At 37.5% G+C, this 25,306-nt stretch overlaps 1 protein-coding gene across 5 annotated transcripts in view; it reads right to left on the reverse strand.

Annotated features, from left to right (window-relative positions):
- The window catches only part of FSIP1 (fibrous sheath interacting protein 1), a 66,152-nt gene that overhangs the window by 3,734 nt on the left and 37,112 nt on the right, over positions 1–25,306 (reverse strand). The window lies entirely within an intron of this gene.

Here is a 25,306-nt window from a genome sequence, read left to right on the forward strand (position 1 = left end):
GATGAAAGTTAGGAAAGAAGCCTGATGTCCACAAGGCACTGAGAGGCCCTTGATTTTGCATAGTCTTCCATGAGATCTGACTGGTTTTTAATTACCAGAGCATGCACTTTTTCATATTTATTGGTTTGCTATGAATACCTACAGACACACACACACAGACACTCTTTAAGATTTCAGTTTTTGAAAGCAAAACAGCACATTCCTAAAGCACTGTTGGGGCAATGCAGCCGGGGTTAGAAATGGTTTTGGACAGCACCAGCCCACAAAGATGTCACATGCTGACTGAAATATTCCCAGCCTCTCATGCTGGAAATGCCACCTGGTCTCTCTCTCTCAACCATGTGACACAAAGCACATCACTTTCCTGCCATGGCAAGGACACAAGAAAGCTCTGTCTTCTGTAGGACAGTTTTAGTGCTTCCTTCAAGATGCCACTGCTTGCACAGCTCACTGATGCATCTTTTCAGTTAATTTCCTATTCACAGACTGGCACACTTCCATCATTTTTATCACACAGGGCATTTCTTAAAATTTGATGTTAAAGGTAATGACTGATATTAGTTGGTTATGGTGAAGAACAGCAAAGGATATTTTGCTTAAAGAGGTTAGCAATAGGGAGTTACTTCCAGCTTTTACAATCCTTAATGCTCCTAAAAACAAAGTAGCACAATTTTCCCTGGCAATTTAAAGATTATAATGGTAAAGACAGGAATATTTTTAGATATGTGTAATATATTTGCCCATGAAATAGGAGCTTAGAAGATATCATAATATGTATTTAAAAGGTTGGAAACACTATGCAACATTTAATAGAGAAAAATGCTTACTACAATCAAAATCTCAGTTTTACACAACCTCCAAGATCACCTGACACATTAATGAGCCCTTAAGCTACAGTGATTTATGTAAAACAAAAATTTTATTCATTGTGTAATGATTTCTACCAAGAATTTACTTTACATTGTGCTAGAGGATGGAGATACTGTCATTTCAGAGGTGAGAACAATATCAGGTGTTTAGCTGATATTTTTTTTCCCTGAAGGTCTCTGATCCAACTACAGGAGTCATACTATCCTATTTGATATATATGACATGACTTGGCTACAGCCAAGGTACCACAGGGTGGGTGGATTTCACCTCAAAACTGATTACTCATGTTCATCAGTGAGGACAGCTTCCAGTCAGGAAGGAAAGAATATTTCTTTGAAAAACTTGTGGCTATTAAAATTACAAGATGACACTAAAAAGTGAACAAGAATGACATTTGGCAATGGTGACCTTCAGTCACCATTCTGTACTTGCATATTCAAACATTATAAATAGCTAATAATCACTGCTACAGACAAAACCCTGTACAGTTCAGGCACCAACTGATGTGCACAAGCTCAGCTCTATAGAGTTATTTAACCCAATAGTCTTTTCCTGCAGACATCAATTTCCTTTCCAAAGATACTCCAAGTTTCTTTCTTGCACATAAAACTGCAACTGCATTAAAGAAATCAAGATGTTAAGGGCTTTTACACATTCAAAAAAAAAAAAAAAGAGAGAAAGAAAAAGAGCATCAACAGGCTACTATTATGGGTACAGATCTTGATTTAAATGAACACATCAGGGAATTATATTGAGATTTCAAGTAATCTTGGTATCAATTTATGTATTTTTGATAATATTAACTGAAATCAAACCTCAAGCTTAAGTGCTTACATAGAAAACATGCAAAATATTACAACACGTTCAAACTTTACTTAGTCTTCTAAATTTTAATCCTAGTGTAGAAAGTACTCACTGATGAAAAATAACTCAGGGGAAAAAATTAGTAGCAAAACACTATGATGAATCAAAAATGAAACATGAAATGTTTCAAATTTTCACTTTTGATCTAAACTACTAGCCCATGCAAAAGTCCTTCAATTTCTTGAAAAAGTATTTTAATTGCAGTGTAACATTTACTTCCAAGCAGCGATTATCAGAATGGACTCACTGTAAGAAGCAAGGGCATCCACACAGGAAGAGCACAGCACAAGAGAGCACTACTGGAAGCACAGCTGCATCGAGAGTATTTCCACAGAGCAGATTATACTGTGTAAACATTACTATATTTGTAACACAGAAGATGCTCACATCTGGAAACCCACATGGATTCCCATATGGTTTTCAGTGTGTGGTTCCATACTAACATATTTCAAACCTCCTGGCCAAGATCATTTGGAGCTAATTTTATGTTAAGGAGAGGACAATTCACTGCAGAAAGGAATTATGTATATGAAGCAAGTGAATGATCAGTACAAAATTAACATTGGGAGGAAGATCATCTTGTCCTGCCTTTCTTTCGTCCTTTTATTTCCCCCATCCCCATCCCATTTATCTGCAGTCCATTTTTCCTCATCCAATTTTTTTTCTTCTTTTTTTTATCTTTCAGGAAAATCATATGGCTTGTATTCATAGATTATCTTGATTATTACCAGAGAGGTAAGATTTAGAGCCTAAGGCATCTGGGGAGGGAAATTAATATAATAACTTTGGAGTTAAAAAGTTTGGGAACTAGTGAGCTTGTTTTTCTCCAGAGTGGCAGGCCTGCAGCCAAAGCAGACAGTGTAAAACATTTCTTTGTTCCTTCCTTTTTCTTTCTCACTCTCTTTCTCTTTTTCTCCCTTTGGCTTTTTTGTAAGACATGCATGTAAAGATACAGAAAGTATTTCATAAACCTCTCCAAAAATGACGTTTTAAAATACTAAAGGCACACTGTTATTTTGTTTTCTTTTGCCAAACTTAAGAGATGACTGTAGGCTTAAGGAAAAAATACACAGTGGAGAAGATAGCCACCAGTCATCCACTCAGCAGCCAGGCATTTACATTGAAATGAAAGCAGAAAGGCTGCTGTTAAAATCAGGAAACAGAGTTTAGGGAAACACCGTTGGGAAAGACATCTCACAGCAAAAAAGGCTGTGCATTTGCAACCAAATGAGCATTTGAACTCATGGAATTGCATACTACAACAACTGTATTAGGAGTCTGCAGAGTATGTATTTGCACACATCAGAAAAAATCCAGTCACAACCAACTGTAACAGTTCAGAGCCATGACTTGGAATCAGAAACACAGGCTCAGGGAGACACTCGATTCTACATCTCCCAAGCTTTCATTCCCCTTATTGTAAATAATTTACAACTCCTATACAGGATAAATACTTCAAGACATTTTTTAAAAACACAAGGACATAAAATGAGTGTCATTCAAAATGCAGAAACAGCCCACTAGACAAGGGAAAATGAGGTATCAGGTCTGGTTTCCATTAAAAACTAGAAAACCTTTTAATTGTTCTGGCTAATTTTTAATAGGACACTGAGTCCTATTCATTTCCTAGGCTTTTTACCGTTAATGATCCAAAAAACTAATTCCTAGCCAGGAGTTTAGGAGCCTGCTAATGACCTTTACTGTTTATGTGTGGTTAGCTTTTCACACACTTGTGGCCCTCCTCTGACTGAAGATTTCTTGTTCCTTGCTGAATTCCTCCGTGACAGGAGTCTATAGAGAAAACCTTACTGCATGTGGTAGGAATGCAAACTCGTCCTTTGCTGTGGATAGCCCTGCTGTGACTACAAGTTTTCAAGTTCAAATCTTTAGGCTTTCTTTCTACATCTGTACAGTAACAAAACCAGACTATCACTGAAAGCCCATATCAGATTTTAAAACGGGGAGAAAGCTAACATGTCAGGATTATTTCTAATTATAGTAAATAATAAAAAAAAAAAATTACACACAGTAAATGCGCAAGCACTACTAAGTCAGAAGGATGTTTAAGGACTCATGTAGCTGGCACATCTATAAGCATGGAAATTTTGTTCCTTAGTCTGAAAGTGCTGCACTCAATAGTTCACATGATAGTGTATTTGTTTGAAATAATTTATTTTGATGCCTAATTTGCTGACGTTTTTACTAGTGTGTGAGACTGCAACAGTCAATTCTGAGGTAACTGCTTTCTTCCTGATAAAATGACTCCATTTTAAGAGAATACTGATCTATTGAGACAAAGCTCAGATTTTCGACAGATCAGCCCAGGGAAGTTTTGTAAGTTTCAGTTATTCAATAACTTATTGACAGTTTCTCAAACAGCTCTATTCTGCTTTGAAAAGGCAATTTTCCTAGTCCTTGCCTTCTATGTCCACATAACTCAATGTGGACCATGGGCTCCAAGGTCTCACTTTTCTGCATCACACCAAGCATCATGTATTTGTCTACAAACAGTACTGGTCAGTGCAACTGTGAAATATTATTAATACGCTGCATACAAACCACACACATCATGCCATTGTGGAAAAGCTTCTTATAATTTCCAGACATGTTCTTTTGCACCACAGGAGTCAGTTTGGTGTCCATAACTTGTAAACTGATTTAAATTAATGTAATATGCCCACTGTAGATTAACTCCAGCAGGTAACTAAGCACCACCGAGAGGCTTGCTTACTTCCCAGTGGGGCAGGGCAAAAAGACTAAAGGCAAAAAGACTAAAGGAAGAATAAAAGCAATAAAACTTGTGGATCGAGATTAAAAACTGTTTAACAAGCAAACAGAGAGAATAATAACAAAACAAGCAATACAAAGGCAATCACTCAGCATCTCCCATGGGTAGACCAACACCCAGCCAAAAAATTATTAACTTTGTAGAACCTTCTCTTTTCCCTTTTTGTTGCTGTGCATAAGATTATATGCATTGGCATGGAATGTCTCTTTGGTTAGTTTGGGTCATTGATCCCAGCCTGCTGCACATCACCAGACTGCTCACTGGGAGGGCAGACAGAACCACAGAAGGCCCTGGTGCTGTGCAAAGGCTGCTCAGCAACAGCTGAAACATGGGTGAGTTATCAGCACTTCTGGGTCACAAATCCAACACACAGCACCCTGTAGGCTGCTGAGAAAACATCAACATCCCAGCCAAACCCAGTACAGAGACCCACACATCTGCTTTCACAAAGAAATTAAGTGTTCAGCATAAGTCACTTTACTGCTTCTAGTAGTTGCTTGTTTGTTTTATAAACACTGTGTTAAAAGAAAAAGCTCAATGAATGTAAAAGAAAAAAGTTAATCTTTCCTCTGTACAGCTGCTTCAGAGGGGTCAGTTCAGAATGTAATGGCAGAAAATATTAAAGGGAGTAGACCAGAAACATGCTCACAACTCAATGAGCGTGTTTTTGGAGAGGCCAGTAATGTGCATGGTTTTGAGGGTGTTAAAAATTGAGACTGAAAGCTGAATCATGGATCCAGAAATTAAGAGCTCCTTACAATCATGATTTACCATCTGGTAGTTCTGTGCTTATGTCTAGTGGGCTTGGGGACTTCTGTAGTGTTTCAGCAATGACATACATCTCCAAGAATGAGCAGCATTCCTAAGCCATAGGAGAAAATCTCCTGCTTCTGTTTTTCCCTCCTTCTGCTGTATTTACTTCTGTTAGTTAAATTTTCCCTTCTCTTATTTTTTCCACTGTTTCTGTCTGTGTAAGGGCAAAAGAAACAGGTCTACTAGTCAATTTTTGGTAGCTGCTGCTGCTAAGAGCCAAAACACAGAAAGGACAGAAGTATCTTGGCAAAAAACAGAAGCACCAGATAAAAAGAGGAGGAGATTATTGGGCATGCAGTAACATCACTGTCTGAAAAGAAAATTCAACTTGTAACATTATGAGCCACCAGAACCTCAACATCAAAGTGATTATACATTGGAATAAAATGTCTTGTGTAATAAAATAAAATCTCCACTAAAAAAAAAAAAATTCAGAATTTCAGAAGAGAAAATGAACTTGAAAAAAAAAAAAAACCTAGAATTTTTTCCCTTTTTTCTCTGACAAAGAGAAATTTTAACAGAAATCAAAAGGAGACATGAGTTCATCGAATTTTGATCTTATTTAGAGTAGCAAAGTGAAAACTGTGGAGACAAGCCATGATAGTTGCAGCAGTTTTTTAAAGGTAGCCCATAGGTTATAGAGGTAAAAACAATTAAATCAGTTTTGCCTCCAAGAACTTGTCATAAACATGCCTATTTTAGTCATTAAAAGAGGTGTGACACTTGTTTAAATTCTGCCTTTCTCAAAAATATCAAGTCACTTGCTTGTGGCTTGAGTGTGCCAATAAAGGAGAAGTGTGTTTCACCAGCTATGCCACACTGTAAACTTCAGAAAGAGAAAGCAACTGGCTGCTAGAGGTAACAGAAGTTGGAGGGAAAAAGAAAAAAGGAAGCACAAAGATCTTATGCAATAATTTCATTTTCATTTCACACTACAGACACCAAGCAACATTGCTTGCAGCTGCGGAGATTTCATGGTACTATAGGAGGGTATAATGAAGAGGTTTGTAAGCAGGAATTATTTCTTAGAACCTTACGGAAATGATTCCATCATTTTTAAAGACCCAAAAAGCTGTATTTCTGAATTGCTACAAGTTGTACTTTTTACCCTAATTTTCAATTTTAACTTCATTTCATGGTAGCTTTTGATCTACAGGTTGCATAACGTTTTATATGTGCTTACATATTACCAGGTTCTCACCCATGGGCACTAAAATCTAAATTAGTATGTCCCCACCAAGTTTTAGGAAGGTAATTTTACGAAACAGAACCTGCAAATGTCATGCAGGCCTGAAGTTTGTAACATTTCTATCAAGCACACCTTGTAATAAAAAATAAGCATTTTCCAAGTAACTGAAAATTACTCTGCATCATCATTTTCCTCAATTAAGTACATATGACTTTGAAGCTCCGTTTATATTATCTGAACCGATAGGGTATTTTTAACATTTAGACCCTAAGCAGTATTGGATTCAACCTAAACAATTAAAATATTAAATATAACTCATCAAAATATGTATTTCCATTAGTATGATGGCTTTTTCTGTAATTTTGGAGTTAATATAAGACTTATGCATCATGTTATATTGTACCATTTCCCCTAAGGTCCAAACACCAGTTGTATAGCACATTTTACTTTTGTATATATTGTATAATAAAAATTTTCTTTTGTGAAGTTTCAAAATTGTTCTGCTATTCAATTTCACTCCAGTTTCCATCATTAGCAGCAGGGCACAAATTTCAAGTAAACAGGATTTAAGGAAGGAAGCAATTTTATTCAGCATCTTTAACTGAAGATGAGAACTAAAATTCTAAATAAATATATATTAAATTGTGTAATTAAATGTGCACAGAGTATATTTTCCTGACTAGGGCAAAGAGATACTGACTTGATGTAAAGAGCCTGTTTAACTGGATATCCTACCAGTCACTAAACAATAAGAGTTGAGTGTTCCTTAGAGAATGTAATTTCGAAGTTTAAGAATTTTTAAAGCTGCATAAATAATGATGTAAATTCCCCTTCATTTAAACACTGAACTATGAGAAAAGTGTCTGATTTAAATCACTTTGAATTTGAAAATCCATCTACTCCAAGGTTGTCAACAGATGTTTTGCAGGAATTCAGTTCTTTAACTGAAGATTAGTTCAAAACTTATCTCTTCTAATCTACTGTGTTTGCAGATAGAAAAAAGTCCAAGTATTTTTCCATATATGAGCCACTTTAAAAATTTTTATTTCTATAACCTTTCTCAACAAATGGATAGCTCCCTGTTTTTAAAGCACTTGATTTCATACAGTTTCAAGAGTTCTTACATTTGAAGCAAGCTGGTTTTAATTAAACACACTGACGGTGTGTGAAAACATAAGACACAAATTCCTGAAATGGTATTTACAATCCATTACTCAGAATAAGCCTCTCATTTTCTAGCCTCTCCTGAAGAAGCAGAACTTCTGCAATCTAGACTATTTAGCATTCAAAACCAGTTTCCTAAATATCCCATTTTGTGTTTTTAACTGTTTGTTATTAAGTATTTAACAGATTTCATTCCATAGAAATCTCTTCCTTGAATATTAAGTTGTGGCTTTAATTTTCAGTAAAGCCAGTAGAGTAGACAAAAATGCCTTGATGTGGTTGCAGCTGTTTTCTGTTACAAAACCTCATTTCTTCTTATTCTTTTTTTTTTTTTTTGTCATATTGGCTTTTTCCGAGGAATAGTGTAGCATAATGGGATCACCCTCACATACAGCATCTTTTAAACTGCACTGAGCTATCCAGAGATTTTAGGAATGCTTACAGGTCTATAATCTGCTGGAGGAACAGAAAATGTTTAAGAACAGAAGTGTTCAAGGCCAAGTTAGATGAGCCTGGCCTAGTGGAGGATCCCGAGCCACGGCAGGGCAGGTGGAACTAGATGAGGTTCAAATCCCTTCCAACCCAACCATTCTGTCCTTCTGCAATGCTGTGAAAACAGAGAAGCCACAAACACGTGAACTAGATGACCTATGCAATTAAGAGCACTTTAGTCTCACAAAATATGGAAAGGACTGGCCCAAGGAGCAGCAGGCCATAAAGACTCATCTAAAGCAACCACAGACAGAAGCTTCAGACTCAATTTTCTGATACTCTTCAGGGATATCTTTTAAAGTGACTCTTAACTGGTTGGCTTTGTGCATCAATAGCAACAGGCACCTCTACATACTGACTTTTTCTGAGTAACATGATAATGTATATTGTAAGTCTGACCTGCAGTACGTATTTTGAAGGCATAAATATTCTCTTCTGACAGCAGAAGAATTATTTGAAGGAAGGTTGCTATGTGTAGAATAAGGAGATAGAGAAACCCACAGAGTTCTCCAGTGAAGGAATATAGGTAGGGTACAATCTCAGTTATTCAACTTAAGGTTGATCAAATTCTCTTTTATGAATGTGGTTTTCTTATAGAGTTTTTGACATCCTCTCTTTGTTTCACATTAACGCCACCTAAACCAAGAGCCCTGGCCAAGTGCTAATGTCAGCTGTAGCTCCCCAAGGTCCTCACAGGCAGCAGAGAGACACCAGCACTGGGAAGTGTAATTCGACCCAGATAAAATTTAAGGACAGAACAGTTAAGACTTTGCTGACTAATTTCTTTTTAAACTGAAGCCTTTCTGACAAAACATTTAAAAGGCTACTCAACCAAAAGAGAATAAATGGGAAGAAGTAGAAATCAATATTAAAAAATAAATTTGGCAAGTCACAGAAAAAGCAATATACTACTTTTCAGAAACTTGTGGTGAAGAAATATGTTGAAATATAGAATTGCAAATCTATTATCTACCTTTAAATAACAAGACCCATAATGTATCACACTAGTTACACTGCTAAAATCTAGAACATTAACAGTACCAAAAATTACACAACTTATAGGAATAAAGAAGAGAAGTTGTCAATCTTTGTAGCTCTGTGAATCGCAAATATGGAATCCTACCTCACAGTCTCAGGACTATGAAGTGTCTTTAAAAAAAGAAAAAATCAAGTACCCATTCACTGCTTCTGAAATGTTTCTGTACTTTTCAATTCATGGCATGGATAATTACTCCCATAAAGGAAGATCCCCTCTAAAATCTATGAAACTGTCATTGTCTGTAAGGGAAAGATCCCTGTACATAAGCATAGATAAATGACTAAGGGTGTGGATAGTTGTGCCACATCTCTGTCTCTGCTTGTGAGAGGCCAGAGAAACAAAATGCTTCATCAGTTCTTTTGGTGGGGGCTGCTGCCATAAGGCAAGTGCAAAGTTTCTACAGGGAACATCAGGTTGTAGCTGTGTTTGTCAAAGTGGGCATGTATTTTATGGAGCGCTGAAATAACATTTTTTAGAAAGGAAGAGAATAATAAGAAGCTTTTTCTTTACTGAAGAATGGAAGGGTATTTTGAAATGAGGTAACTGCATCTGGCTCTTGTATTTCCATTCAAAAGGAAAACCCAAAAGCCTTTAGGAAGAATGTGATGAACAATATTGCCCCAGGCAAAACATTTTATTTGGAGTTTCAAGCCTTCCTGCACCCGTTCTTGATTTTGCATAGGGGGTGGGGCACAAAATCTTTCTGTAACTACAATAGTAGGAGTTAAAGCTCGAAACATTCATATATATATTACCAGAAAATTCTCATTTACCACATAACAATAACATTAAAAAAGCTGAGACTAAGATAATATGAGTGCTAATCTATTGTTACCACTTGATGTTTGGCAGCTGTTTTTATGAAGACACCTAAAAAAGCAAAATTATAACTTTTTTTTTCCTAACTACAAAAGGCACTGCACAGAAAGTCTAGTTGTTAAAGTAAACTTCCGTTTTGATTATTTATTAAAATACACTTTTTCTCAGGCTTGTCTAGCAAAGTAAATGTGCAAAAGTACTGTCTACATACCTGCTGGCATGATAAATTTCATATGTTATTATAACCAAAAACCCATGTATTTTATGTCTTTGCCAAACTAGAAACAGCATAAACATTTTAAGAACAGGTAAGAGAACAAACCCCTCTATTTTTCTTCTGAGGCAATGAGAGAAAACAGCTACTTTCTGCCACTAACTGTAATAGTTTTCAATTCCCTAGGCCTTAGCAATAAAAACCACTTTCAGCATCTTTGTTTGTTCTCTTCCCTATGTCTTGTGGCAAGGACAACTGAAAAAGCCCATGCATTCCAAGTGTTGCAGCTCCTGATTGTTATTTTCCTGGTTCATGTAATCAGAAGCACAGGTATCTGCATACAGATAAAAAGCAAGCAGCCCTTCACTCAGTTTGGAGAGGCAGTCAGTCGATTTGACAACACACACATCACTGCAGAACATTTCTCCTTGTCTCCACTCACTTTTCCTGGCCAATCCATGCCTGGTGGATAAGAGAAGGCTGCGTGTCTGTAACTAGAAGCAACAACAGCATTCAACAGGTCACACAATCATATTGGGCAGGCTCCTGTACTTCCTCCTCATCACCAAGGAGCAGGCCACAAGCCAAGTGACAGAGGTACAGGAAATCAGACAGACCAAACAGCATTTCTAAGCATAAGCATACCAGCTTTCCTGCACCAGGGAGAAAAAATAGTTAACTCATGTAGAAGGCTTTATAGTAAAAAGACTCGCGGTTTAAAAAAAAAAAGTTTTGATGACAGAAGAATATTTTAGTGTTTGAATTTTTCAACCATTTTGTGCAGAATGTGCTCATACGTAAAAGGCAATTCAAAACAGCTGAGTAAATATTGATGCTAAGAAATTTTGCTTTTAGAGAAATTAAAACAATTCTAGAAACAACAAACAAATTACAAAAATGTAAAATGATACAGATGCATGTAACTCAGAGAAAAGTTTATATTTTGCAGTTTGAAATGTATACTTGCAATAGGATAAAAAATATATTTTTAAATTAAGCTTTTGACAATCCCATTTATACTCAATGATGTACACCACAGCACAAAAAGGAAAAAAACAGTATAATACTTCCCCTAGTAAAAGACATGAAAGCACCGAGAGGCTCATGTTTTTCAAAAGAAAGTTATGTAAATTTATCATGCATTTGGGATACAGGTGACTCTGCTGAAGCTGGAGTCTGTCTTTTGCCCATAAAGTCAAAGTTCACATGTCACTCATAAAATCTGAAAGATTAATTTACAAAAAGTCTGTGTGATCACATTACAAGGTCAATGGCTTAAACACAAAGCACTGTGCACCCCAGTTGCTTGGAACTTTCTTTACTGCACATTGGAATGTTTTTGCCCAGTTGCTTTGGTAAAAAAGAATAACCAAAGTTCACAGCTGTGTTTCTGATGAATTAATGGTGACATTGTTGGTTTTAGAGGACACTATATTACTCTCAGTTATGTGGAATCACAGCTACTGAATCACTAGGCAGTGACAGAGTCAAGCCCTTTATTTGCTTCTTCCAGGCAGTTAGGAGAAAACTACTTATTCATTAGGTTAATTCAGATAGAGATTCCTTTTAAAAAAACATTGAGAAAAGAACTGATCATATTTTTTGAAACAAAAAATCAGAACTTAGATTGAATGACAAATATTTAAAAATTCTAACTTCTTTAACTAAGGACACTCACTTCTTAGGTTAACATGATTTTCCATTAGGCTTATTAAAATTTCAAACTTTTAAAAGACTTCCAGGATTATTCAAATTATTCAAATGAAATGTACCAAGGACCAGATTGAAAAATAGTTTCTATATCAAAAATAAGGTAAGTATAATATATATCCTTAGAAAGATATACATCTCTGAAAACATAGAGCAGCTGCAGTTTCCAGCATGATTATGTTGCATAAGATGCAATAAAAGGAAATCAGAAGAGATGGAAGGTCCATATTTCTGATTTTTTTATGCTAATGGCAAAAAGAAAAACATACATAAACATCTAACATGTTGTTTCAGACATAAAAGTATATGTAAATACCAAGGCTGGCTACAGCCACAATCTGGAATGATGAAGCTGTGTATTAGTATAGCCTTCACAATGTGACTACATATATGTACACCAGCCTGGCTGGCACAATTTGAGAGCTATATTTAATTCCTGAAATGAATGAGTTTTAATTAAGAAAGACACATTAGGGATCTGAGCCACACAATGATATTGTATCCTTTCCAGAGACATCAGAAATTCATTCCTTCTGGAATTTTAAGAATGAATTGTTGTGGATCTCACTGGTCTGCCTGGCAGGAGACACCAACAGCTTGTTCTTGCCTTATGGAATCTATTCACACATGTATCCCCTTACTGTACTAAGCACCACCTCACACAGGAATTATTTAAATGCACTTGATGCATTTGACACAGTCTATGTTTTATTTTATGCATTATTGGAAAAATATTCCTTACATGGGTGAGTCATTTGTAGCTTTATGTGAGCCAGTTTAATATTGGCTACTGGGAGTTATAGGCTGTCAGGCACCATAGTGAAAAGCCATAAAATGGAATATGGAGAAAATAACAAGGCAAGGGACATGACATAGGTACTTTTGTATTTTATCCCCAAGTCACTCTTGGAAAGAGGATTAAGGCACTTCAGCCTCCCTGCTCAGAGCTGGAAGGGCTAAGCACTGTGCCACAGCATCTTGCACCTTTTCAGGCTTGGCTTTCTCACATGGCAGAGCAGTTTCATCAACAGCCATGGACAGTAATGCACCAATCTACTCTACAGCGTTCTGCCAAGGATGGATAGGTTTCTCTGAGAGGACCACACTTTTAGTTTGAAACAGTAGGCTTACAAAGAACTAAATTTAGTTCCCCCATTGCCAAGTGAATGTTTGAACCATGAGATAAATTGAGCAATTAGAAGAGCTCCTCCTTGTTTGAGACAAAAATGTTTTAAAAGTGCCTAGCTTTAAAAAATTCTCTAGGTTTTAGATCTTAAGAAGACAAAGGCACCTGACTGGAGCCCACATTAAAAAAAACAGACTCCAGAAAGGGTGAGTCCACAGACATTTGGGTTCTGAGTTCAGGCTTTTTTCCCTCTTATTAGTTAGCCTTAGGCTGTTCCCAGCTCAGTAAACTGGCTGCTCTGAATATTATTCTAAACCCACATAATCCTCTCCCTGAACGGCAGAGAAAGCCCAGGAATTAACAAACATTCACTCAACACAGCTTTAACTGCCTTGCCCAAGGTGGGAGGGCAGAATGTGCTAAGCCACTGCACCTACCTGACTTTCACCATGTTCCTAGGACAGAAATTCACATCTTGTTGAAAAAATAAAAAAAGGAAGGCTCAGTAATGAAAAAGAATCAGTGATTTGACTCTTTCTCTCTCTTGATGTTTTCCACATACTGTGCACGTGGAATGGGGTAAGGATGTGCAAGTATGTATGCACATACCCACTGTGCACCCTAATGAGTTAATAAAACATTTACTGGCTTATTCGCAAAACCAGAGATATTGGGGTGGACACAGGAAAAAGCTGCAAATGACACCTGTACAAAATAATAAAGTATTAAGAATAAATTAGTAAGCAAAGTGAATGTGTGGAATGCAAATTTCTACTCTGCAATATGTAATTAAAGAATTTTGTAAAATCCCAATATTTGACTCTAGGACATGCAAAAAAAAAAAAAAAAATCTGGATCATTGTATCTTCCAAAACCACAAAGCAGACCCATATGCTCATGAAACAAACCATATGGAAAAAAGTCAATCTTTTAAAAATATTCAGGAATATTTTTTACAAGACTCATCAAAGAATTCTAACAATTTCTATAATGAGAAACTTAAGATTTATTCTTCCCATGACACAGGAAAAAAGTTCACACTAAAATGTTTAAAAGGCTACTCTGGGAAAAAAAAGAAAACAAGAAGTGGTGGATATTTGGTAATAAAAACCAAATATAATGGCATAAGACATAAAATGACAGCTTTCCTTCTCCAAATGGGGCCTCTTTATAACAGATGAGCAGTACTTGGTTGAGAGTTTTACCAAGAGGAAATCTTGTGGCTTCTGGAGAGCTGAGAGGGGCCAGTAATGCATTGGCCTTGCAAAAAGAGCAATAGGGTGACAAAGAGGAGTGAAAGCCTTGCCAAGCTCTTGTGCCTACATCTGGTCACAGCCACAGCATAAAGACACCTGCCTGAAGTTACAGCACTGCAGAAAAGGGGCCAACAGATCCTGAGACAGGAACAGCTATGCAGTCAAGGAACCAATGATACATCTTATTCTAAAACAAATTGAACCTGATCCTAAATTTAACAAACACCTGTGGCTATTCTGAAGCTGCTGTAAAGTAAACCAGAGGAGTTTAACCTGATAAACTTCAAGTGCTACTAGAAGTTCTACATACTATCATGAAGGAAATAAAGACCAAAGATACTGTACCCATAAAAGGATAAATTTTGCTTACAATGCAATTTCTATTCCTGGTTTTACTATATAATTTTTTCTGTTTAGCCATTTACTGTATCTCACTTTAATTTATTTGAAAAAATTACTATTAAAGGGACAAAATGGTTTGGTCGAAAGCTTGACTGGAGGACTCTGAATTCCTTGAATAAAATATATTATATGATGCACGAAAGAATACTAATATGGGCAAACTATGCGATATTGTATATGCTAAAAATGAGAAATCAGACCTACAAATCTTTTAGAACAACGTTGTGTCTTTGTTCATACAAGTGATCACAAAACTGAGATTACAGCAAAAAAAAAATTAGAATTTGAGAAAAGCAAGCACAAAAAAAGTCCAACAATGAAGAGCAAATTGCATTCCATATTTCTTCTGAAATTAGACACAGCATGACACTTCAAGTGATTAAATTTTAGTTTATTTGAACAGTAAAGCAAAGTGTTTTTATTGACAACCATGAAACAGTAAGATTACTATAAAATATTGAAATGAGGAAAACATTGATGAACAGAACTAAGAACAAGAGGTGACCTCACAAAACTGAAGGAATGTTTAATTCAACTTCCTCAATTATACTACCTTCATTACATATTTCATGTAATTTAGGACCATACTCTTACACCACCATTTTCTCTTCACTTACCTCACACAAAGAAAAATACCATAAGCAGAAAGTCTATGGTCTATTCATCAGCACACATCTTGTAATCTCTGCCTGTGCATTGGCACAGACTGTAATCACGGCTGGTTTATTAGTGCAGCTCAGTGACTCCTTTATTGCCATTTAATCCTGACTGCTATATATCCTACACAGCCAACTATCCACACAGCACCTACTGCACACTGTGTCTGCCACTACAACAGTTCTGAACTGGAATTGAAGTTACAGCATTACTAAACACACTGAGACCATTGCTAAAGATGAGTGCCAAAGGGGACCAGCTGAAGGGGAATCCCTGAAGGGGATTAGCTAGGACATTCTACAGCACTACCTGATGAGAAAATTACATTTCAAGCATATGAATATTTCAAACAATAGAAAATATCACAAGGTAAAGCCAAGGCATACTGATATATTCTTTACATCTGCATATTTCAATGTTCTTGTCATATAACTACAAGGAATTTGAGTAAAGCCACAGACACAATCCAGATGTGAGATTATCTGATGCATCTTTTAATAGTACCAAGGAACTCACAGCCCACAGAACATAAACGGCAAAGGATTAAAAAAAAATTATTTTCCTTTTTTAATGTTGGCTTGTTCAAAGGGTTGCTCTGGGGCAAGGTGCTTCAAAACCACTTCAGGGTGGTCCACTGTAGTTTAATTCTCCTACTCATCACTCTCCTTGGCATCTAAATATAACTGACTTGTTCGCATTTCCCTGCTTCAGAGGATTTTCTTCCTGTAAATCATAAGACCTTTAGAGTTCATCTATATCCTCTAGCACCTTTACCCAGGGTATTTTCCAAAAACAAGATAAATATATCTAAGTAAAATTCCACTCTAAATTTTCATACGTGTACTTTATCCCAACCTTGCCAAAAGTCAAGGGCTACTATCATGTAATTTGTAGTTATAACATGTGAAGCATGGTGCTCATACACATGGTAACAAAAAACTTCATATTTATGCTTTTAATGGATTTCCTCCTTTCTTCATAAACATTAAAATTACTAGTTTTGTCTGTTTTTTTCAGAATGAGACAGTCAACCAATACAGTATATCCAATAAAATAATAAAAAAGAAAAATCATTAGGTTGAAAGAAACTACTATGAGTAGGCATCAAATACTTAGACTTCTTCAAAGACACAAACTCATGTCATCAAATATAGAATCACAGGATCATATCATAACTGAGATTGGAAGGGGCCTCTGGAGATTGCCTAGTCCAAAAACTCTGCTTAAAGCAGAATCAACTACACTACGTTGATCAGGCTGTGTCCAGTCAGTTTCCGACTCTCTTTGGGGAAGAAGACTCCACAACCTCTTTGCACCAATACTAGTGTTTGATCACTCTCAAAGGCTTGGGATTTTTCCCTCTTGTGTTTAAAAGGAATGTCTTGTATTCCAGTTTGTACCCCTCTTGGTTTTTTTCTGAAGGAAAAGATATGAAAATAATGCTTACGAAGCATGATTTGTGAGCTAGTTTCCACCAATTGCATTCTGAGTCTAGTTAAATTTCAATAACTCTAAATACTTACAAGGGAGTGTCTGAAAAACATTCACACAATGCCAGGAATTTAATACTCCTAACCAGCACAAGATTTTAACGCTCCTTCTTAGAAAACTCAAACAATATGTGCCACCATCAATAACTACAAGGAAGACTCTCTATCTCGCATTTCAGCTTCTAACACCAAGTTAATTAATTTTCCTTTAACAGTCTCGGTAAATCATCATAACGGTTTAACAACACATTGTTCATGAACATCATCTTCTGGGCTTGCTAAAGTCACTATTTACTTGATGGCCGTAAAAAAGCTAAAATCATCAGCCAATTGCTGGGTTTCATACAACAGCTAACAACACAAAGGTTCAAAAAAACCCAGACAAGTATGAAAGAATGGATTAAATTCATCTGAGTTTTACACTGGAATTTGTTGGCAAGTCAAACATTTACCAAGAACTTTTTAGCATACAACTGTTCTTTGTCAAATATATAAAATAAATGTCTGAGTCTAAAGCTGTGCATGGATTGCCATCCCATGTGATGGCTGTTTGTGGGACCATACATATGGTCTCTTGAAAACAGCTGTTAGAAGGAAAATCATGGCAAGAGAGAACTTCACGTAGGCCAGCTATCATGGAATCTCTCATGATCTCCAGAGAGCATGTGCAGTTCAAGGTGAATCCATTCTGACAGCTCCATTATCAGCACTAGCACCACTGCCATGCTCATGTTCTCCATGTTGACAGAGGGATGGCAGAGGGTGATACAACACTTGTATTCTTAATGTTGTATTAACCTCTACAGAAATTGCGTACTTCTGCTGTATCTCCCCACCCTCTTGGGACAAGGAGTCCTCTCTGCCCGTCTTGCTGATCATTACTCTCAAATATACTTTTTCTTCCCATACTGTTTTAGGGGCAGCAGATTCGCCAAGCACTTACTGGACTTGTGCTAAATAAATATCATGTCTGTTCCCACAGCATGCAGGCAAGTCACTTAAGAGCCACAACCTCCTCCAGTTCACAGTGTTTCTTTCTTCAACCACAAAGAACAAGGCTCAGATTGAAAGCTAGGAAAAACTCCAGAGTTTTTAGTATGAGAGTCTAGACATACACCATCTGCACCTCTTTATTCATGAAACTATAAATTAATACTCAATCAACTTCTTCATTGTCCCTTTTGCTTTTCTTCCTATCTCCTTTTTCAAATATTAGTACAAAAATGAGATGTTTTCACTGATTACTAAGTCTATGAGTTTTCTTTGACAACGAGAAATTTACTAGATGTGCATTAGTAGACCAAAATTGACTTTAATGTTTGGGGAAATACTCTTCTGTACCAGAGTTACATTTTTTCCTAAGTGATTCACTCTATAACAACAAGGTGTTCACATTTCGAAAACAATTCCAGGTCTCAGGTTAAGTTAATACTGCATAACTTACAGATGCAAAGCATTTTTAGCTTTTATTAAAGTTTAATGACTGTTCAAAGAATCAAATCCATAGTTAATGCTTTCAAATGAACAGAATTAAAAATGAAGTAAAATATGAAATATATCAAAGAAAAAATTTGCTTGACAATGTCAATACACGAAAATACAAAAATAAATTACACTACACAGTACCTTTTGATCAGTCTTCTTTTCATGACTGAATGCTTATCTTAATTCTCTTCTTTACTAACTGAGGATGTTTTACAGGCATTTCACAGATGAATGTTACTGGACTACCTTCAGATGAAACATGGTTTGTATTCAGCATTCCACAGGTACAGATGTATTGATAATCTAGGGAAACTGCACCCTCCCCATAATGTCTTATTCAATATATACACTCTAGGTCCTGCAATAACCAATTCTTTTGAGGACTGCATTTCCCTATTACTGCTGTCTGTCACTGCATCTAGCTCTTCTATAAAATTCTCTGACATGTCCTCTCGCCTATATAGAAAATTAGACATTTTGAAAAGAAACATGAAAAATTACCTAGAAGAAACTATGGAAAATCTCCTATTCCAAGCCCTCTAGAAGTATTAAACAATGCTCATGCCCTTTCCAATTCAGCTTTTGTCTAATCTGTTTTCACGCCCCTAGTGGGTATAGGTTACTTAAAATACCAAGTTATTTACTGTTTTCTTAATAGCTCATCTGGATTTTTTTTTTTTTTTTTTTTGGTTGTTGTTGTTCTTCAAATGAAGCACAATTTCTCTTTTGACTTTTCACTACAGAAACCATTTCCTTCATTCCACTTTGCAGAAGTGCATACTTAAAGACTGCTACCACATTCTCCCAAGAGTTCTCTCATTCATTCCAACTCACCCCAGGTCTTTCCATATTGGTGTAGTTATTTTCTAGGTCTGTGATCTAGGCATCCAGACATGGTTTGATGCTCCTCTTTGCTCTCTCACTAAAGAGTCCATTGCTCTTTCACTAAGGTTTGCATAACAGAATATGGGATTCTAACTGAGACCTAACAAACCTGCACAGATATGATGGTTGATGGTCTAACATGACTCAGGCAGTTCTGCCATAGACCTGAGAAGCCTTCCACCAAAACAGGCATTGTCCTTTGTATTTGTGCCGTCGTTTCTAATCAGCACCTTGATGAACTGCATCCTAACTAGTTTTGGACCATTTGTACACAACACTATTTTTTTTAAATACTGACATATCTGTCAACTTCATGCTACCAAAAAATTAATAAGCATACTGTTAATTTCAATTTCCAGGTCATATGAAAATTCAAAATAAAATTGAGCCAAAGAGAAATCCTGTCACAGTCAAGTTTCACTGACTTTTCCCTAGTGAACATTTAATGTTTCTAGCCTGCACATATAAATTGATTTGAATCCAATTTCAATCTACTGCTTCTATCTAAAGCCATAGTGGCATAGGAAGTTCTTTTTTGTGATCCCCTTTTCTTGACAAATCTGTTTGTTGCTTCATCCTTGTTATTTTTCCCTTATTTTTAAAAAATAAGTGCTTTTTTCCATATGCAGTCTCTCAGTAACCACTCTTGTGGCCATTTTTAATTTTGACTAATAACAATTCTGAGATTTCTTCTTGCAGTAATTTAAGTTTGATTATCAACCAGATATTTGAAAATACTCAGTCTGCACGGAGACTCTATCTTACTTTTGGGGGAATTTTTTTGTTATGGATAGAGATGCTAGTTCACTGATATTAGAAATAGTACGTTTAACACTTGTTTACAATTTTTTAGCAAAATGTGATACCAAAAAAAAATTAAAATTAAGAACTTTGTCCCTAGCATGACTTAAAACAAGTTTGTTCCTCCTTTTAGTATTAGGATTTTCTAACATACAATGTTCCTTTCTTTGACATACTTGATTTCCGAGCCTATCAGCGTTAGCCTTCATAACATTCTCTCTCTAACCTGGTATTTTTCTGCTATGTTTATCCACATTATCTTATGAATACAATATTATTTTCCCTTTTAATATACTGTCTTAATGTGTTTGAAATCAACATTTTAGTTCCAAGCCTTCTTTTGCAACTGGATTACCTTCACATCTGACCTTTCACTTTTAAAAAGAGTTTGAAAGTTGGGGGGGTGGGAGGTTTGTTGTTTTTTTAAAAAGCTTTCTTTCAATCCTTATTCCCTTGAGAAGTTTAGTCCTATTAGTTCTCAGAGTCTGCTTCTTGACATCCACCTTTTCTATTTTGTTTTCTTTACTAAACATTGTGAGTACCATCATTGCACTGTCACATCAATCAAGTTGCCTTTCACTTAGCCATTTTTAGCTGGTTTCTCACTCTTTAAAACTACATCTATAGAAACTTTCCAGCAAGTTGCTTTCATTTTCCTTCTAAAGAAAGAAAAACCAAAACACTATGACATCGCTAAAAGGAAAAAAGTCACTAGTGAATGCTTGTTAAACTTACTCTATTATACCTTTCTCAAAGGATATCTGGGTAATTAAACATTTTGTCATACCACCAAATCCTAGATTGCTTTGTTAACTGCTTATAAAAGTCTGCATACATTCATTGATCTGTGGTGATCTGCTATTTTGAATTAATCCAATTTTCCCTTCAGACCTTAATAATTCATTCAATAACTCAAGATTTCTCTAAATTTTTGACGCATTTACTTTTCTTTTCTGATTCTTTGGCCTGACTTGGAAAAGGCTGTACCCCATTAATAGTACCCCATCTCTTTGCTGCCCTTCCTCAGACACACTCCAGCACCTCGATGTCCCCCCTGCACGGAAGGGCCCAGACCTGGGCACAGCACTCAAGGTGTGCCCTCACCAGTGCTGAGTAAAGTGGGAGAATCCTTTCCCTGCTCCTGCTGGCCACACCATTCCTGGCACAGGCTGGAATGCTGCTGGCCCGCTTGGGCACATGCTGGATGGTGTTCAGCCAGCTGCTGACCAGCACGCCCAGATTCCTTGTCACTGGGCAGCCTTCCAGCCACTGCTGCCCAGCCTGCAGCACCGCATGGGGCACTGCAGGGCCTGGCACTTGGGCCTGCTGAACCTCATGCTGCTGGTCTCAGCCCATCCAGCCACTCCTGCCCAGCCTGCAGCACCGCATGGGGCACTGCAGGGCCTGGCACTTGGGCCTGCTGAACCTCATGCTGCTGGTCTCAGCCCATCCAGCCACTGCTGCCCAGCCTGCAGCACTGCACGGGGCACTGCAGGGCCTGGCACTTGGGCCTGCTGAACCTCATGCTGCTGGTCTCAGCCCATCCAGCCACTCTTGCCCAGCCTGCAGCACTGCATGGGGCACTGCAGGGCCTGGCACTTGGCCCTGCTGAACCTCATGCTGCTGGTCCCAGCCCATCCAGCCACTGCTGCCCAGCCTGCAGCACTGCATGGATCACTGCAGGGCCTGGCACTTGGGCCTGCTGAACCTCATGCTGCTGGTCTCAGCCCGTCTGTTCCTCTGCAGAGAACTACTGCCCTCCAATAGATCAATACTTTAACTCAGCTTGGTGTTATCTGCATATTTGCTAACGGTAGACTCAAAACCCTCATCCAGATCATCAATAAAGATATTAAACAGGTCCCAGCCCAACACTGATCATGAGGGTGCACCACGGGTGCCTGGCTGCCCACTGGATGTAGCACTGCTCCCCACCACTCTCTCTGGGCCTGTTCTTCACCCAGCAAAGAGGGTTCTGTCCAAGCCATGGGCTGCCAGCTTTTCCAGGAGAGACCATGGCCTGGAGCCAGGCTACATCCACAGCCCTTCCCTCATCCACCGCGGGGGTCACCTGGTCACAAGGGATCAGACCCAGCCAGCAGGGGCTGATCAGGCAGAACCTGGCTTTCCAAACCCCGGCTGGCTGGGTCTGATGCCTTGTTGTCCTGTATGTGCTGTGATCACACTCATGAGCTGCTCCACAGCCTTGTTGGGCAGCAATCATGCATGCTGTAAAAGCGGAACCAGATCCCACTCCGAATTTGTACACGACAGATCTGATTAACTTCTATTTCACAACTTAGGTGGCTTTTTGAATAAAAAAGCCCTACTTTCCTCCTGTCCTACAGACATATGGGGGTTCTATAGGACAACCAGCCCCAACAGGAATTAGATCTAAAACTGGGGGATTAAATAAATGTGCTAGAGAGATGCCTCAGCAATTTAAGCATATAGGTTTTACTTTTACCACCTAAAGTGCCCCAATATTCTTTCTCCTTAAATTCTTCCCATATTTTCTGCTGGAAGAGATATTTGCCCACATTTCCTGCAACAAAGCTGTTACTGTGCTTTATTAAAACAACTATGCTATAAACGTGCTAACATCTGTGAAGGGTTACATTTACTCGTTGGTTTGGATTTGTCTTAAACGTTGTAGGTGACAGTAAAAGTAATTTAAAAGTGCCAGGCATTAAGCCTAAGTAAGACAGAGGTCAGTAGGGCTTATCACTATTTAAAAACTGAGAGGGGTAAATCTTTATATTTAAAATACGTTGATAAACATATGAATGTAGTAATGTGAGGAAAGCCAGTCCTATATAACTTGGCTCCCACTTGCTAGATATGTTTCCACCTTCATAAGGCTCCAGGCTGATACTCACTAGGTGGTCAACTAGCAAGTTTGATTTGAGTTTAAATAAAGTAGGAGTTGATTATAATTGGAGAATGCCCACTACAGATTTTAAATACCTGTACAATCCTTCATGCTTATAAAAAGCACTGGCAGAGCCTTGCAGCATTCCTCAGAAGCTACTTATTAAGAGATGGACAAGCATCCAAACATGAAGCTTTTTCTTTTCAAAACACAAAATCTCCACCACAATGGACTAACATCATGTAAACACATCTTTTTCTCTTCATTTAAGATACAGACACTTAGAATAATAGGAATTATTTATGTGAGAAGGCCAATAATTTCATGAGAAGAATTCCCAGCTTCCAGTCAACATGCTGAGATGAAGCAGCACATTTCACATATATACAAGTTTGCCCTCAAAAAGAAAGGAAAATTGCCCAAAGTCGAAGAAGCGAAAATCTGTAAAAAGGACAGTAACAGAAATGGCAGCAGACAATGGGCTCATTGTTTACAAATACAAAAATATTTTAGGAAATTAGGATCAATAATAAACAACAGAATATAAGCAACCATATGGAGCCTCTGTCCTGTAAATATTGTCCAAGATGCTGTTGGCTTGCTCTGCTGCCAAGGCACATTGCTGGCTCCCATGCAGCTAGGCCCCAGTCCACCAGGAACCCCAAGCACTTTGCAATGGAACTGCTTTGCAGCCCATGGGTCCCCAGAACTGCTGTTGGCAGTTCTCTTTCCCAGGTGAAGGCTTTGCTTTTACCCTTGCTGAATTTCACCAAGTGTCTGTTGGCCCATTGCCCCAGCTTGCTGAGGTTTCTCTGGACAGCAGCCCTGCTCTAAAGTGCATTGAGCTGAGAGCTGCATCACCCTCTCTGCCCTTCCCCAGTCTGGTATCACCTTCAAACTTGAACCAGAATACATTGTACTTTATAAACCCCTACGTAAATAATTCTTCCCATTTTCATCCCATTCTATGGAAATCATTATCCGTGCTACGAATCTCATGACTAAAAATCTCAAGAAATCATCCATATCTCCCTCCCAACATCAGTCAGTAGCTAAAGTATGTTTAAATTTTTCAAAGTGATGGGATTTTATGCACTAGTCAAAGCTTTGTATCCAGCTTAAACCAACTCTGAATATTACAACAAAAGAACCTGAAGTTACATGCCTCCTCTGACTGGCTGGGTTTCTGCCATTCATGCCTACTATACAACACAATACCATTAATTGATGTCACAGTAGAAGAATTTTCCTCCCCTGGAGTCACATATTCTAGAGAGGCAAGTATTCAGGACAAATACCAAATTCAGTACCCAATTATATGCTCATAGCAATAAAGAGTGAAGAGAACAAGAAAAAATACAGCTATATTAATAATCACAGTGGTACTCCAAATACAAAAATGTATCTCTGTAGTCCACACTCTCAACACTTCCCCACAGTATGAGGTTAGAAGGGACAATGGATCAACCCTGTCTCATTGAAGGGAACTTGGGCAGAAATAACAATGTGTGGTGCATTGAGGGCAATAATGCAAGAAACAACAGGGGTTGAAGGATTAAAAACAGTTTGAATTTAGACAACAAAGAAACAGACAAAGATACCAAAACAATAGCTATACCTTTTTTAAAAAATATTTCTTAAAGCATTTTCCAGTGATCCACTGCACACTACTTAAATTCTTATTTCAGTATGAAGAAAGGCATCTCATCAGGGTAGGTATTGTGATGTAGAATTCAACACAGCACTGTTAACAGACATTGTTTATTCATCTCTGCCACCTGGTTTTGAATCCAGTCTTACTTACAGCAACTAAAAGTTTCCTGAATTTAAAAGCTTTACACACTTTCCTTAGTAGGGGAAAAAAGTGCTTCCAAAAAGGTACTGAGAGTAGGGAAAAGAACTTCCCACTCTACCTTCTTCTCTTCAACAAAAGTAGAAAAAGATCTTAAAAGAGATTCTTATACTCCCCTCTCCGTTTTCTTGACAAAGAGTTATTTCTACAGTGACTAAATAATCAGAAATTTCTTGCAGGACACAAAACAGAAGGAACATGCAGAGGCCAAATAAGGAAGCTACATAAACTAAAGAAGAAAACACAAAGCATGAGACAGCACTAAAGGCAGAAAGACTTTGTAAGAAATGAAGGGATGAGCAGGTTGCAGTGATCATAATGATTCAATAACAACCCAAAAGGGGCCATCTCTACTATGGGAAAAACAGGGAAAGAAAGGAAGCAAAAAGGACTATGACACCAGAAAAGGCAAGCAGAAGTACATGTGGGAAATACAACACAATCAAAATTTGAGAAACAAGAAGTAAGAAAAATAGATAATTTTCTGCTTCATCAAAACAGTTGATTTGCCTCAAAAT

The sequence above is a fragment of the Melospiza georgiana genome, chromosome 6, assembly GCF_028018845.1.
Source record: "Melospiza georgiana isolate bMelGeo1 chromosome 6, bMelGeo1.pri, whole genome shotgun sequence".
NCBI classification, from domain to species: Eukaryota; Metazoa; Chordata; class Aves; order Passeriformes; family Passerellidae; genus Melospiza; species Melospiza georgiana.